The sequence below is a fragment of the Vombatus ursinus genome, unplaced genomic scaffold (genome assembly GCF_900497805.2).
Source record: "Vombatus ursinus unplaced genomic scaffold, bare-nosed wombat genome assembly UNPS02014807.1, whole genome shotgun sequence".
Taxonomy (NCBI): Eukaryota; Metazoa; Chordata; class Mammalia; order Diprotodontia; family Vombatidae; genus Vombatus; species Vombatus ursinus.
In genome coordinates, this window is record NW_020954585.1 from 43,271,655 (window position 1) to 43,285,927 (window position 14,273).

The 14,273-nt window shown below is 40.4% G+C and overlaps 1 long non-coding RNA gene across 1 annotated transcript; it reads left to right on the top strand.

Moving 5' to 3' along the window:
* On the top strand, positions 1-14,273 carry LOC114052225. The gene is made up of 4 exons (XR_003570229.1): positions 1-143; positions 1,348-2,046; positions 5,907-6,021; positions 12,952-14,273. It is a non-coding gene; the product is annotated as an uncharacterized LOC114052225 (long non-coding RNA).

Here is a 14,273-nt window from a genome sequence, read left to right on the forward strand (position 1 = left end):
AAGAATGGTACAGGCCCCCAGGCTACCCACCAAGACCTGCTCCCTAGCTGTGACCTATCTTGGAAGTCCCTTGCCAGCCCTTTCTTTCAGTTTTCTCCTTTACAGGGGCATCTTTTGAGATTCTCACTGCAACATCTTTACTAGTAAGTTTCTCTCCCCCAGACTTCACAGTCCACCCTGTTACAGGTTTCCAGGGTACAAGCCTAGGCACCATTTTACCAGGACCCTAATGAGCTGAGCTTATACCTACCAGCACCTCCTAAAAGGATTGAACTGCTTTACAGTCACACAACTCCTGAAAATGTTCATGTTAACATTGAATGCCCTTACCTGGAATTAGTGATTTTTCTGAAAATACCAGTACAATTCAAATGTACCTTATCATACAGAAATAGAACATCAGTTTTGTATAGATTAGGATTACTTAGGATCATAGCTGACATTTATATAAGTGCTTTAGTTTTTTCTAAGCATATTTATACAGATAGCATCTTTTGGTTCTTATAACAAATCTGTAAGGTTGGTAGTACAAATGCATCTACTTTACAAATGAGGAACTTAATGTGCCACATTTGTACCTATGACTCCTAACTCTTCATCCAGCCCTCTCTTTCCTATACCATAACTGTCCCTCCATTCCCTAGGGAACTATTTCAATATACATTACAATACACAATACACATACAAAGAAGAATTTTCAAATCCTTTGGTCCATTTTTAGTAAATGTGTTCCTCTTGTTCCTTCATGTGTTGCTGTGCTTTGAGTTGTTCCTTATGCTATTCTTGAATCTTTTAGCTAGATTAACTATTTCTAACTGATGGTTTCCACAAAATCATTTTAAAATCTTCAAATTCCCTTACTCTGGAATAGTGGGAAAGATATTAAAAGAACCTGAAGTAATTTTCACTTCATGTGTTAAACTGTTTCTATTAGATTTTTAGGTAACTTGGTCTAGAGTGAAGCTCAATTTACCAGGAGCCTGGGTTCAAAAAGTTGAGTTGCCTTTCTACAAAGAGGCAACAGTCAGATGCATATTATATTCTCTGACCACCTACAGCTCTTAGAGCCCCAGTAAGTCCGCAAAATCTTTCTACTCAGGGATTTTGTAGGGTAAAAGCTTTAAAATAAGATTGTCTGGTACATCATCCTCAGGGTCACTAGACCTTGTATTCCCTCTTAACAGGAGATATGATTAGCCATTGAATCCTGTGTCAGAGATCCCTAGTTTGTTCCTGTATTTTGGAGGTGAATAAAGTATTTCATCCCCAACTTTTCCTTCTTCCCACAGAAGAAATAGTCATTGTAGAATGGAATGTTTGAGTTCTGGATTCCTTGTTTCTCAACAGAACCCAGAAGCAAGAATGAGAAGCACAAACAGATGAAATTTGAGGGAACCCCTCTGAGAATTCAGCTACTACATCAAGGACATTGATGAGACATCCAGTGGGATCCTGTGCTTGCTGAAGCCTTCCTCCAAGGCCAGCTATGCAAGACTAAGCACCGGCAGGCTCACAAGAGCAAAAACAACTTCCCTGGCACCCTCAACCACTGTTTCAGCAGCTTTTTTAAACTGCTTCTTCACCACTCCATCTGTTCTGGAGAATACCCATATACCTGCATATGGTTTGGATAACATTTTTATTACAACCATCAATGTTGCTTGCCACCTCTTCAGCCATAACAATAAGCAGCCCCTGCCCCACTTAGAGAAGTTCTTCACCCAGAAGTCAGCTGTGGAAGCAAACCTATGGATCGATTGTCCTGGTGTTTGGAGGCAAAAGGACTGGTCACCTAGGTGGGACTGTGCCATCTGCTTCTGTCCAGGGTTATTTCAGTTTCTTCCTTAGCTTTCAATACTACCAGAGATCTTCCAGAAGGGGGGGGTGACCTGCTTGGTCATGAGCACTGAGGAAGGACTGAAGAGGCCCATAGCCAGACAGATACTTGAGGATTTGAAGACAGAAAACCCTTGTTTCTTGGTATCCTAAGAGACTAAGGGGAAACTGGACAATCAGTGAGTTCCTGTGCCAACTCCAAAAGGCCAGGTGGGTGAGAACAACTGCATCCCTATTCTTCCTCCTCTGTCTGCCTTCCATCAAATTCAGGTCCATATCTATTGCCTTACTCCTTATCTGCCCTTGACTTTCCTTCTTCCCCATACTCTCTTTCCTGTTCTCCCTCCTTCCCCTCAGAGAACAGAGGCACCAGGTTTTCATTGGTAGACCACAAGACCAGAAATTCATGTGTGCAAGCTACAAAAATTTAATTATTCAATTAAGTTCACCACCACTTATAATTCATTGGTCTAAGCCTGCTAGCTGGACACCTCATGGCTCAACTCAACAGTATTGGTGGTCTGGTGATTGCACCTTAGGATATAGAATATATGCAAAATAAATGGTGGGAACAGGGTGCAATAAAAACTGGGGAAGAGTCAAGAAAAATCCCTTTGAAGGGTATAGCCTTTGAATTGAGTCTTGAAGGGAGCCAGGAGTTCCAAAAAGACAAAGATGAGAAGGGACGGCATTCTATGCATCATGTATGCTACCTAATCGTAGTTTTTTATGCTAAAAATTTAAGACCTGTATGTTCTAAGGATGGGTCCTAGAGTCTCCTAGCTAAAAGCATGAGGGATGGCTACTGCTGGGTTTGAGAATAGGTCAGACTGAAGGTAGAATAAAAGCTTTTCATAGTATATTCACTGAGTAGTGAGGATTCGGAAGGGGACCCTTACCTACTTTTTTTTTTGCTTTTTGGTAAGGCAGTTGGGATTAAGTGACTTGCCCAGGGTCACACAGCTAGTAAGCGTCAAGTATCTGAGGCTAGATTTGAACTCCGGTCCTCCTGACTCCAAGGCCAGAGCTCTATCCACTTTGCCACCTAGCTGCCCCCCTTCCCTAGTCTTGAGTTTCTTCATATACTCCTCTACCCTCCCCCATTCACCCTCTCTCTCCTTTCACTATCTGAGGAGACACCCTCTTTTAAAGGGAGGGCAGGGGATGCTGCTGCTGCTGGAAGTAGTGGGATGGAGGGAGTTGGTAGGTTGAAGCTGTCCAAGTGTTTGGGAGCCTAGACAAGAGCATCAAGTCACCCGAAGGGCAAAGGGGAAAGATCCACTGGAGACAGGGTGTCCCAGATGGTCTGTGTCCGCATTGAAGTGAAGTCAGACATCAACCCTCCATGTCATGTCCACCCCATCACCAAGAAGCATCACTGCTGTCCCTGACCTGCCAGCATCCTAGAGTCACCCACCCTCCGAAAGTCCAGTTCTACTTTGCTCTGTTCCCAGGGACAGCGACAGGACCACTGGGTACCTGCAGGGCTCAGGGGTGGGTGGAGTTGGGACAGGGACAGCTGAATCTTCCAAGCACTCCCTCCTCTCCCCTGGAATGGAGGTTGTGAAAGCCTGACTGGGGCTGCTTAGAGGCACAGCTGAAGATGAGTGAGGCTAGACTGAGGGCGATGGGCATGAGCTTCTCCCCAGAGGAGTAGGCGTGGCTGTACCCCACACAGAGAGCCCTCTTTAAGGAGGTTGTGCAGGTGACCTACCGGTGCCTGGGTGCCCTGGGTGAGTGAGGCCTTCGGGCTGGGGTGGATGGTGCCGTAGGTGGAGACAAGGTCTTCACTGCCCTGGCCCTCCCTGGGCTCCAGCCCTCTCTGCAGAGCCTTCCCATGTTCAGGACATCCTCCTGCTCGTACCCCAGGCCCCAAATTGTCTTTGACACAAAGCAGCCAATGCTAACCTCTTACCCTGTGCACACACCCCTTTTTCAACCTGGAAGTCAAACTTTTGTCTTTCAGCATCTTAGTTGAGATGGAAAATGAAGATCTGAACACTATGGGTAGGCCTTTACTTTGTTTAATTTTTCTATCAGATAAGTATTAAGAACAATATTTCTTTACTTCAGGAATCCATCACTTCTTGATGTAAGAAATGAGTTTTTTCAAACCTTCAGGAACCCAGAATCACCTCCATGACACATTCAGGCAGTGAAAGAAGATGTTCGTGAAGTTTATTATTATCGTTAATATCAGTTTTTCATTTGTATAGGGCTATTAAGGTTCAAAAAACATTTTTGTCACACTAACCCTGTGAGAGCAAGTATTATCCCCATTTTACAGATGAGGAAATTGAAGTTCAGGCATGTGAACTCTCCAGGAAGACAACTGTAAGTAAGAGCTGAAGCTAGAATCCAAACCTAACTCTGCTGATATCTATACCAGTACCACACATTATTGCTTCTCAGCATTATTAAGATTAAAGCTGTTTTTCTTAAAGCCACCTAAAACCCAACTTGCCTGTGTCTCTTAGACTGCCCAAAGAAATCCCCTGATCTTTCTTCCTTCTGGATATGCTTGGCCTTCTTCAGCTTCCCTTAGTTGAGCCTTCTTCTAGATTTTTCCCTCAGGGGTTTGTTGAACTTTGTTGAAGTTTGGATTCAGTCAGAGGGCTGAACTTGAGGACCTAGAGGGCCACATGTGACCTCGAAGCTGCAGGTTCCCCACCCTGCAGCTATTCCTATTCTAATGCTTTTTGGTAAATTGAATCACCCTTTTAAAATTCAATGCTGGACAGCTCCTTAGTTTTCCTCAGAAGCCTGCCTATGTTGTATAAATCTGTCCAATCTATCCACATGACTATACATTTCTATGCTAACCCTCTCTCCATTTTCTCCCTTCTATATTCCTGTACTGTGGTCCTCCATCCTTCTGTAGGAACTTGGCAGGAGTGAGTGGTAACCTACCTTGAGGGACATAGGATAGAGCATCAGTACAACTCAGTGAAATGTCAGAACCAGGGCTGAATCTGAGTTGTGGAATATAGCTTGGGAGTCAGGAAGCTTAATTCCAATCCATGTTCTGTCACTCATTAGTTTTATGTGTAGAGGGAAAAGTGCCAGACTTGGAGTTAAATGAGCCTTGAGTTCCAATCAAGCCTCCGACTACCTAGCTGTGTAGCTAAGTCACTTAATCATTACCAGCCTCAGTTTCCTCCTCTGGAAAGTTAAGATAGTACCCAGTGTTGTGAGGACAAAAGAGATAATATTTCTCAAGCATTTTGCAAACATTAAAGTGTTATATAACTGTTAGCTATTATTATATATTAGCAATATAATAACTAGCAGTTTGGTTTTATTGTTGTTGTTGAGTCATATCCAGCTTTTCATGACCCCATTTGGGGTTTTCTTGGCAGAGATAATAGAGTAGTTGGTCATTTCCTTTTCCAGCTCATTTTACAGATGAGGAACTGAGGCAAACAAAATTAAGTAACTTGCCCCAGGGTCACACAAGTAATAAGTGTCTCAGGCTGCATTTGAACTCAGGTCTTCCTGACCTCAGGCCAGGCACTCTATCCACTGTTCCACTAAGGTGCCTATTTATTTCCTCACAACTACTGTATAAGATTGGTGCTATTATTTTCTTCGTTTTCCCAGGTGGGGAAACTGAGGCCAAAAGGTTAAACGACTTGCCCAGAGCCACATAGCTAGTAAGTATCAAAGGCAAGATTTGCACTCAGATCTTCTTGACTCCAAATCCAGCATTCCTTCTACTGTACCATTTAGCTTCCCCCTCAGAGGTTCAACATGAATTTGAGCTGTTTTATAAACCTTAAAGCACTATGTAATTGATAACTGCTAGTATTACCATAGACAGTTTTTTCCCCTATCTGGTTGTTAGTTTCCTCCTATGATATCCCTTCTAGCTTTACTAATGAATGACATTCTCCATGCTTCTGACCCAAGGCTAAAGAAGAGAGGCATTCTTGTCTGTGTGGAAGGGAGGAAGCAGAGGACTCTGGGATGGAAATGTGGGAGTACTACCTCATGCCAGTAGGGGGATTTAACCTTCCATCAAGTTTTAATCTTAGAACTTGAAGATCATTGCATATTTTCTGTTCCCCTAGGATTTCCAGTCCCCTAAACCTGTCCTCATCTCCTGGATGCAACAAGAAACAGAGATGTGGGGCCTAGAAGCCCAAGATTCTGAGGAGAAAAGGAATTGTTCAAGAACCTGTAGAGGTAAGGAAAGAGTATTACATTTGAACTCCTAGGTTTAGTTCTTTGGAGAGATCTTCTGAGCCAGACCTCATTGGAAGATTTTTTTTTTTTTTTGCCTTCTTACCCTTTAAGGATCTGATCTTTTAAGCTACCCCTGGATCCTCTCCCCAGAAAAAGTTCTCTCTGCAAGATTACAGGCCTCCTGTGGCTTCTATTGAAGCCACCTCCCTACAGATGTAAGAGATGATGTAGTGCTTAGCTGCCTCTCCTACACTCCTAGGTTCTACATAAGTTGCCTTGCCTCCTGTGGATATCACTGCATTATATCATAGCCAGGACAGGAGGATGGTAGGCAGCTATGTGAGTTGATATGGGCAAGAATGAGGGAAAAGATAGAAGATGCTTTAACATATTTTATAATTTTAATATCTAATAAAACCAGATAATATTAAAAACACATTAAAAACCCCACGCTTTATGGTATATAGGGACTTACCTGTAATAATTCAAATAACACATGTGACAGTAAAAGCTCAAATAAACAATTATCTTTTTTTATTTAAATTTTATTTTCAAATAAAGATCAGCCTTCTCTTTCACTTTCCTTCCCTTCTCCCCACTGAGAAAGCAAGAAAAACAAAACCCCTCGGACAAACATATAATTGAGCAAAAGAAAATTTCTCATTGACCACGTCTGAAAAAGGATGTCTCATTCTGTGCTCTGAGTCCATCACCTCTCTGTCAGAGAGTAGGCAGCATGTTTCTTCAGGAGTCCTCAGGAGTTGTGGTTGGTCATTGTGTTGATCAGAGTTCCCAAGTTTGGATGAATTTGTGAAGGAGAGGCTACCCCACTGCTTCCTATTACTGCCATACATACCCTTCTCAGATACACCATTCTCTAAAAAACCCCAGAATTCTTCTACCTTGCCCCAGGTGCACAAATGCCTGGCCACATTTTCTCAGAGCTAGAAAGGACCTCAGCAGTGCCCTAGTCAAATCCATGCTGGAACAGTAATCCGTTCTTTGATATCTCTCACCAGTGATCATCCATCTTCTGCTTGATAGGGAACTTAATTACATCCCAAGATAGTCCATTGAATTCTTAGATTACTCTCATTATTTGAAGTTTTCCTTACACTGAGCCTATATCTTTCTCCAACTTCAACCTATACCTCCTAATGCTGTCCTTTGGGGTCAGTCAGAATACGTGTACTCCTCCTTCCATGTGAAGCCCTTCAGGCAGTTAGAGATAGCCATTATGTGTAAACCACCCCAACACACCCACCCCCATCTCAACTGTTTTAAACAGCTATTGCTGCCTTTATGATTCTTTATTCATTTGCCTCAAGTGGGATCTTGGGAATCTTCCTCTGGAGGCTATTTCTAACAGACATTTATTAACCTCTTTTTCTCTACAAGTACTGTTGTGAATCTTTGCTACCATGATTCCCTTGTTTGTTGCTCCAGAATTTGCTGATGCTTCATTTTTTGACTTGCTTCTCCTGATAGCTCTCCCACCAAATTCTGCAGCTCCCCAGCGCCAAGCTAAGTGTCAAAGCTGAATTTAAAATATACACATAGATATCCTGAAGCTAATAAACAAAAGGTACTTTTACCTGGCCCTTTTTCTCATTCTTTCCACCCCTGTGTATAGGATCCCAGGTGCAGAGTTGGAAGGACCTTAGAAGCCATCTGGTCCAACTCTCTCTCTTTTTACAGATTAGGAAACTTTGACCCAGGGAAATGAAGTGACTGACCCAAGACCACCCTGCCAATAAGTGACAGAGCTGGGATTCAAACTGAGTATTCTTTCCATCAGATCATAACGGTGTCTTCAAAGCCTCAATTTCATCCTCAGTTTCTCCTCTCATGGCTAAGAGTGCCTCCTACTTCTTGGCGAAGAGATGGTGGGATATAGGTGTAGAATGGGACATTTTCTGACACTACTAATGTGTGAAATTGTTTTGCTTGATTATATTATTTTTACAAAGGAAGGCTTTTATGGAGGGGTTAAGGATAGAGAGTTGTAGATTAGGAATGATGTAAAAAGGAAAGAATAGAGCATCAGTGAAATTTTTTTAAATAGAAGAGAGCAGAAAGAGATATAGACAAGCAGGGCACTGTTAGTATTAAATTTAATATGTTTTTTTAAAAAGCTAAGTGGTACAAAATAGAGATTTACAGGGTCTTTTTAAAGGCTCATCCTTCACCACTATTTTTCAATATTGTATTAGAAATGCTAGATATAGCAATAAGACAAGAAAAATAAATTGGAGAAATAAAAATGGGCAATGAGGAAACAAAACTATCACTCTTTCCAGATGTTAAAATGGTATACTTAGAGAAACAACTGAAAAACTAGTTGAAACAATTACAACCTTAGCGAAGTTGCAGGATATAAAATATACCCACATAAATCATCAGCATTTCTATATACTACAAACAAAACCCAACAGGAAGAGATAGAAAGAAAAATTCCTTTTAAAATAACTGTAGACAATATAAAATACTTAAGTGTCTACCAGCCAAGACAAACCCAGGGACTATATGAACACAGTTACAAAACACTTTTCACACAAATAAAGACAGATTTTAACAGTTGGAGAAATCTTAATTGCTCATGAGTAAGCCAAGCCAATATTATAAAAATGACAATTCTGCCTAAGTTAATTTACTTATTCAGTGCCATACCAATCAAACTTCCAAAGAATTATTTTATAGAGCTAGAAAAAATAATGGCAAAATTCATCTGAAAGGAAAAAAAGGTCAAGAATACCAAGAGAATCATTCAGCAATACAAAGATCTAAGACATCTCCAAAGGCCTCGTGATGGAAAATGCTATCCACATCCAAAGAAAGAACTAGGGAATTTGAAGTGCTATTTTTTTTCTCTTCTGTTGAGTTTTGTTTCTTCTTTCTGGTGGTTCCTTCTATTGGTTCTAATTTTTACTTACAACATCACTGATGTAAAAATATGTTTAATAGGAATACATATGTATAGCCTATATCAGATTGTGCGCCGTCTTGGGGAGGGTGGTGGGGCGGAAGGGGGAGAAAAATTTTAAACTCAAAAGCATATGGAAGTGATTGTTGATATATCAAAATAAATTAATAAAAAAATTTTTAAAAAAAGAGTATCAAGAGAACCAATGGAAAAAAAGGTGAAGGAAGATGTCCTAGCAGTACCAGATTTCAAAGTATATTACAAAACAATAATCACCAAAATAATCTGTTATTGACTAAGAAATAGAGTGTTAGGTCAGTGGAATAGATTAAATACAAAATACATAGTAGCAAATGACCACTGTAACCTAGTGTTTGATAAACCCAGTGATACAAGCTTTTAGTTTAAGAACTAACCATTTGACAAAAATTGCTGGGAAAACTGGAAAGCAGTTTGGCAGAAACTAGGCATAAACCAACATCTCACACCATATGCCAAAATAAGGTCAAAATTGGTAAATGATCTAGTGGATAGAGCACCAGCCCTGGAGTCAGGAAGATCTGAGTTTAAATCCGGCTTCAGACACATTTAACCCCAATTGCCTTAAAAAAAAAAAAGTTGGTAAATGATTTAGAAATAAAGGGCATTATAAGTAAGTTAGGGGAACGTGGAAAAATGTACCTGTCAGATCTATGGATATGGGAAGAATTTATGACCAAACGAGATAAACACCATCATGGGAATTTGATAATTTTGATTACATGAAATTAAAATTTTTTTGCACAAACAAAACTAGTGCAGCCATAATTAGAAAGAAAACAGGAAACTGGGGGGAAATTTACAGTAAATTTCTCTGATAAAGGCCTCATTTCTCAAATATTTAGGGAACTGAGCCAAATTTATAAAAATATCCTCAGCTGACAAACAGTCAAAGGATATGAACGGGCAGTTTTCAAAAGACAACAAAGCTATCAATAGTCACATGAAAAAATGCTTTAAATCATTATTGATTAGAGAATGCAAATTAAAACAACTCTGAGATACCACCTCACACCTATCAGATTGGCTAACATGACATAAAAGGAAGATAACATGTGGGAAGGAATGTGGAAAATCGGGACATTAATGCACTACTGGAGTTGTGAACTGATCCAATCATTCTGGAGAACAATTTGGAACTATGTCCAAAGGGCTATAAAACTGTGTACCACCTTTGACCCAGCAATACTGCTACTAGGTCTGTATCCCAGAGAGAGATCAAAGAATAGGGAAAAGGAACTATTTATACAAAAATATTTATAGCAGCTCTTTTTGTGGTGGCAAAAAATTGGAAATTGAAGGGATTCCCATCACTTAGGGAATGCCTGAATAAATTGTGGTATATGATTGTGATGGAATACTATTGTGCTATAAGAAATGACAAGCAAGATGCTTTCAGAAAAACCTGGCAAGACTTAACAGGAACTGATGCAGAGTGAAGTAAGTAGAACCAGGAGAACATTGTACACAGTAACAATAATATTGTAAGGATGATCAACTGTGAAAAACTTAGCTACTCTGATCAAGACAGTGATCCAAGACAACTCCATAGGACCCATGATGAAAAATGAATGGTATCCACCTTCAGAGAGAGAACTGATGAACTCTGAGTGCAAACTGAAGCATACTTTTGTTTTCTTTATTTTCCTTGTTTTTTTTTGTGTGTATATTCTTTAGCAACAAGGCTAATAAGTAAATATATTTTATATGACATCACACGTATGATCAATATCATATTGCTTGCCTTATGGGTGGGAAGGAGAGAGTTTGGAACTCAATTTTTTAAAAACTGAACATTAAAAAAATTTACATGTAATTGGGAACTATTTAACAAAATAAATTTATAAAAAATTTTTTAGAAAGGGGGGGCCTAAGAGGATCTCTCGGTCCTCCTACATCTTCTTCCCCCTCACCCCTAGAAAAATTGATCAAGGCCAGCAACTGTTTTTACCTTTCTTTGTATCTCCAGAGTTTATCACAATTCCTTACACATAATAAGTGCACAATAAATTTTTATTGACTGATCATTTGATTGATTGGTATAATCATACAATAAAGATAGACCTATGTATGTTTAAAAAAAAAAAAAGGCTTAGCCCCAGATGTCCTCACCAGTTCTGGGAAGATGGCTTTCTAGACTCCAAATTTTTGCCTATCTCCCAGCTCTCTCCCCTACCACCAACAAAACAAAATTTTTAAACTGTTCTAAATCAATGTTATCAAACCATTGCTTTCTTAACCCTCCTTAACTTAGATTCTTTTTTTCTTTTATCTTTTCTATTAGCACAATAACAACATACCCCACTCCAGACATGCTATCTAACTTATTCTTTTAACAGTTCCCATCTTAAAATGTCATCTGTAAATATATTATTTGGAACTCTAAACAGCCTTTCAACATGTTGTTATAAATGGAGCTAAGTTCCCAGATGGGCCACAGAAGCCTACTCAGCCCACAATTTTTTTTTTCCATTTCATACTTTTAAAAAACTATATAATAAATACTAGACATTGTTTTCAAAGCTACACTGCTTTTCTGTGTTTCCTTCTAAGTTTTCTCTTGTTCTCTGCTGGGCTTTTTTTTCCTTCCCCCCACCCCACCCTAGAAAAGGCTACCCTTAGACACTTTGTGTGTGTGTGTGTGTGTGTGTGTGTGTGTTTGTAAAACTATCTTGTACATACTTCTACTTATCAGTTCTTTCTCTGGATGTGGACAGCATCTTTCTTCATAGGTCCTCTATAGTTGATTTGAGTATTTATAATATTCAAAATGACTTAGTTGTCTAAAGTTGTTCTTAAAACAACATTGCTGTTACTGTGTACAACATTTTCTTGCTTCTGCTCATTTCATTCTTTATTTCATACAAGTCTTTCCATGTTTTTCTAAAATCAACCAACTCATCATTTTTTACAGCACAGTAGGAGACCATCCAGCCCATAATGTTGGTGAACTATATAGTTAGTGCCCTAATAACCTCAATTGAAAAGCTCTCTGCCAATTTTCCCCTCTTTTTGACCCCCCCCCCCAAAAAAAGGTTGGCTATAGAGGATAATTCCATTTCTTTACCCTCTTCACCTTTCTCATACTATACTATCATTGGATGTAGTTTCCCTTCATAGCATGAAGAGATTCCCATTTTCTCAGTACAAATACCAACATTTTGGGTTTTGCCTTGGAACAAGGACTTCCATTTTTTCCATGCCAGTTTTTTGAGACACTGAGGTCTAATGGAATGAACACCAGACTTGGAGTTAGACACCTGGGTTTGAGTCCTCGGTCCAGCACTTATGCACTAGAGGATCTTGATCAAATCAATTCACAATCTGAACCCTAGCCTTCTAACTAAGCAGAGCATAGTACTGGTTGCTAATTAAAAAAAATTTCTCCAGCTGTATACTCTCCCTGCAAGACCCCTCCTTTTCAAAATACCTGATGAAATAAATTTGCAAAAACAAGTCAAAATCAGTGGCCTTTGCAGTCTGTCCAGCTGTATTTCTCACGGTTCCAGTGAATCCCCAAAATGTCCCCACAGCTGTATGTTCATTAGTTGTTAAAAGAATATGTTCTCCGATTCTCCTCCAGGGCTGCTGGAGACAGTCCCAATTTTGCCTCCTAATGTCAGAAGGTGCTTAATAAGTGCTTGTTGATTGGTTGAGTGTGATCTGGCCTTGCCAGAGAAGCAGATGCCCTAGGGTAAAAGTATCCTTTGTGTCCATGTAACCAGCAGAGAACCCAGTCTGCTTGCCCTAGTTCCAAACTCTGTGTCTGCTACAGGGATTTGAAGTTTCCTATGCTGTTCTCAAGACAAAAAAAAAAAAAACAACCATTGACTTTGTCCCCTTCACACCCAGGCATTCCTGCTACTATTACAAATGGAGTACCTGTTACCTCACCAGTGCAGGAAGAGATGTAATGAAATAAAATGGGCTATATTTTTGAGTTTTATCTTTTCCTTATCTCCCTGCAGGAGCCAGAAGTGAGAAAAAGAACAGAGAGAGAGAAGGATCTGAGGTTGAGGAGCCTTTCATTGTTCCTCAGAGGAAGCTATCTCCAGATCTTCAAACCAAGCAGAAGGAAGCAACATCTGACAGGCCCTTAGAGCTGCCAAGGCCCTGGCCATGCCTCAAGAAGGAGACGGGCATTGCCATCTGCTCAGACTGTGGCAGGACATTCTGAAAACCCTCAGTCATGGCACTCCGTATACGCACAATCATAAACATCTCTACCCTTGTCCTGACTGTGGGCACTGCTTCACCAATTCTGCCCAATTCATCAGCCACTGGCAGGGGCACTCTGGTGTTCATCTTTATGCCTGTGTTGACTGTGGACACATTCAGAGTCCAGGCAACCTGATCTGCTGCCAGCATGTTCACTCTGGGAATCGCCCATTTGCTTGTGCACAGCGTCGGGCTCGATTCTATCATCAAGAGAACCTTGTCCAATGCCAGCTTCTCCACACTGGGGAGAAACCCTACCATTGCCCTGACTGTGGACATCGCTTTTGGCAGAGTGGGTCCCTGGCTGTCCACTGGCACACCCATACTGGGAATCCCTGCCCTGAATGTGAGAAGCACTTTTTGGACAGTTCATCCTTAACCAAACACCAGCAGATCGATCAAACTGCCTAAAAGAATCCCGTTGGGCCTCTGTCAGCAGCATTGGGGCCAAGGTTTTTTGACCCAGATCTCCCTGTAGGGTTTAAATACTACCCAGTTATCTTCCAAGAATGTGGGTGACCTTGATTGAAAAGACAAAAGGGAAACTGTCAAGGGAGGTGCTGAGCCAGGCCCTGAAGGGAAGGCGTTGAGGCCTTGAAACACATCGTGTCTCTGACTATATGTGTAAGCATGGATAAAAAGTCAAGTTTCTTAAACCCATGAAGAATTAAGTCAAGTAAAAAGAAAAAATGACCTGGCTTCAGCCAAGCAGCCTTTCATTTGGGAGCTTAACCTAGTGACTACCATATTATGATGCATTACTCAGTAACACAGTCTAAAATTTAAATCAGAATCGGCAAACATTGATAGAGAATCTGCTAAATCCTTCGTTAAGTGTAAAGCACTATATAAATGTAAGTTGTTGTTATAAATGAGTAAGGATGAAAGGTGCCTTGATGGATAGAAAGGTGTGATCATTGATCATGTGATCCATTCATGGATCTTAGAATCTAGTTAGGAAGAAAGATACAAATATGTGGAAGGTAAAAATGCAATGTAACAACTAAATAATGTATTTCAGAAAGCAGTTCCATGATTAATTGCCTATGGCAAAATAAACCCCTAGTTCAGA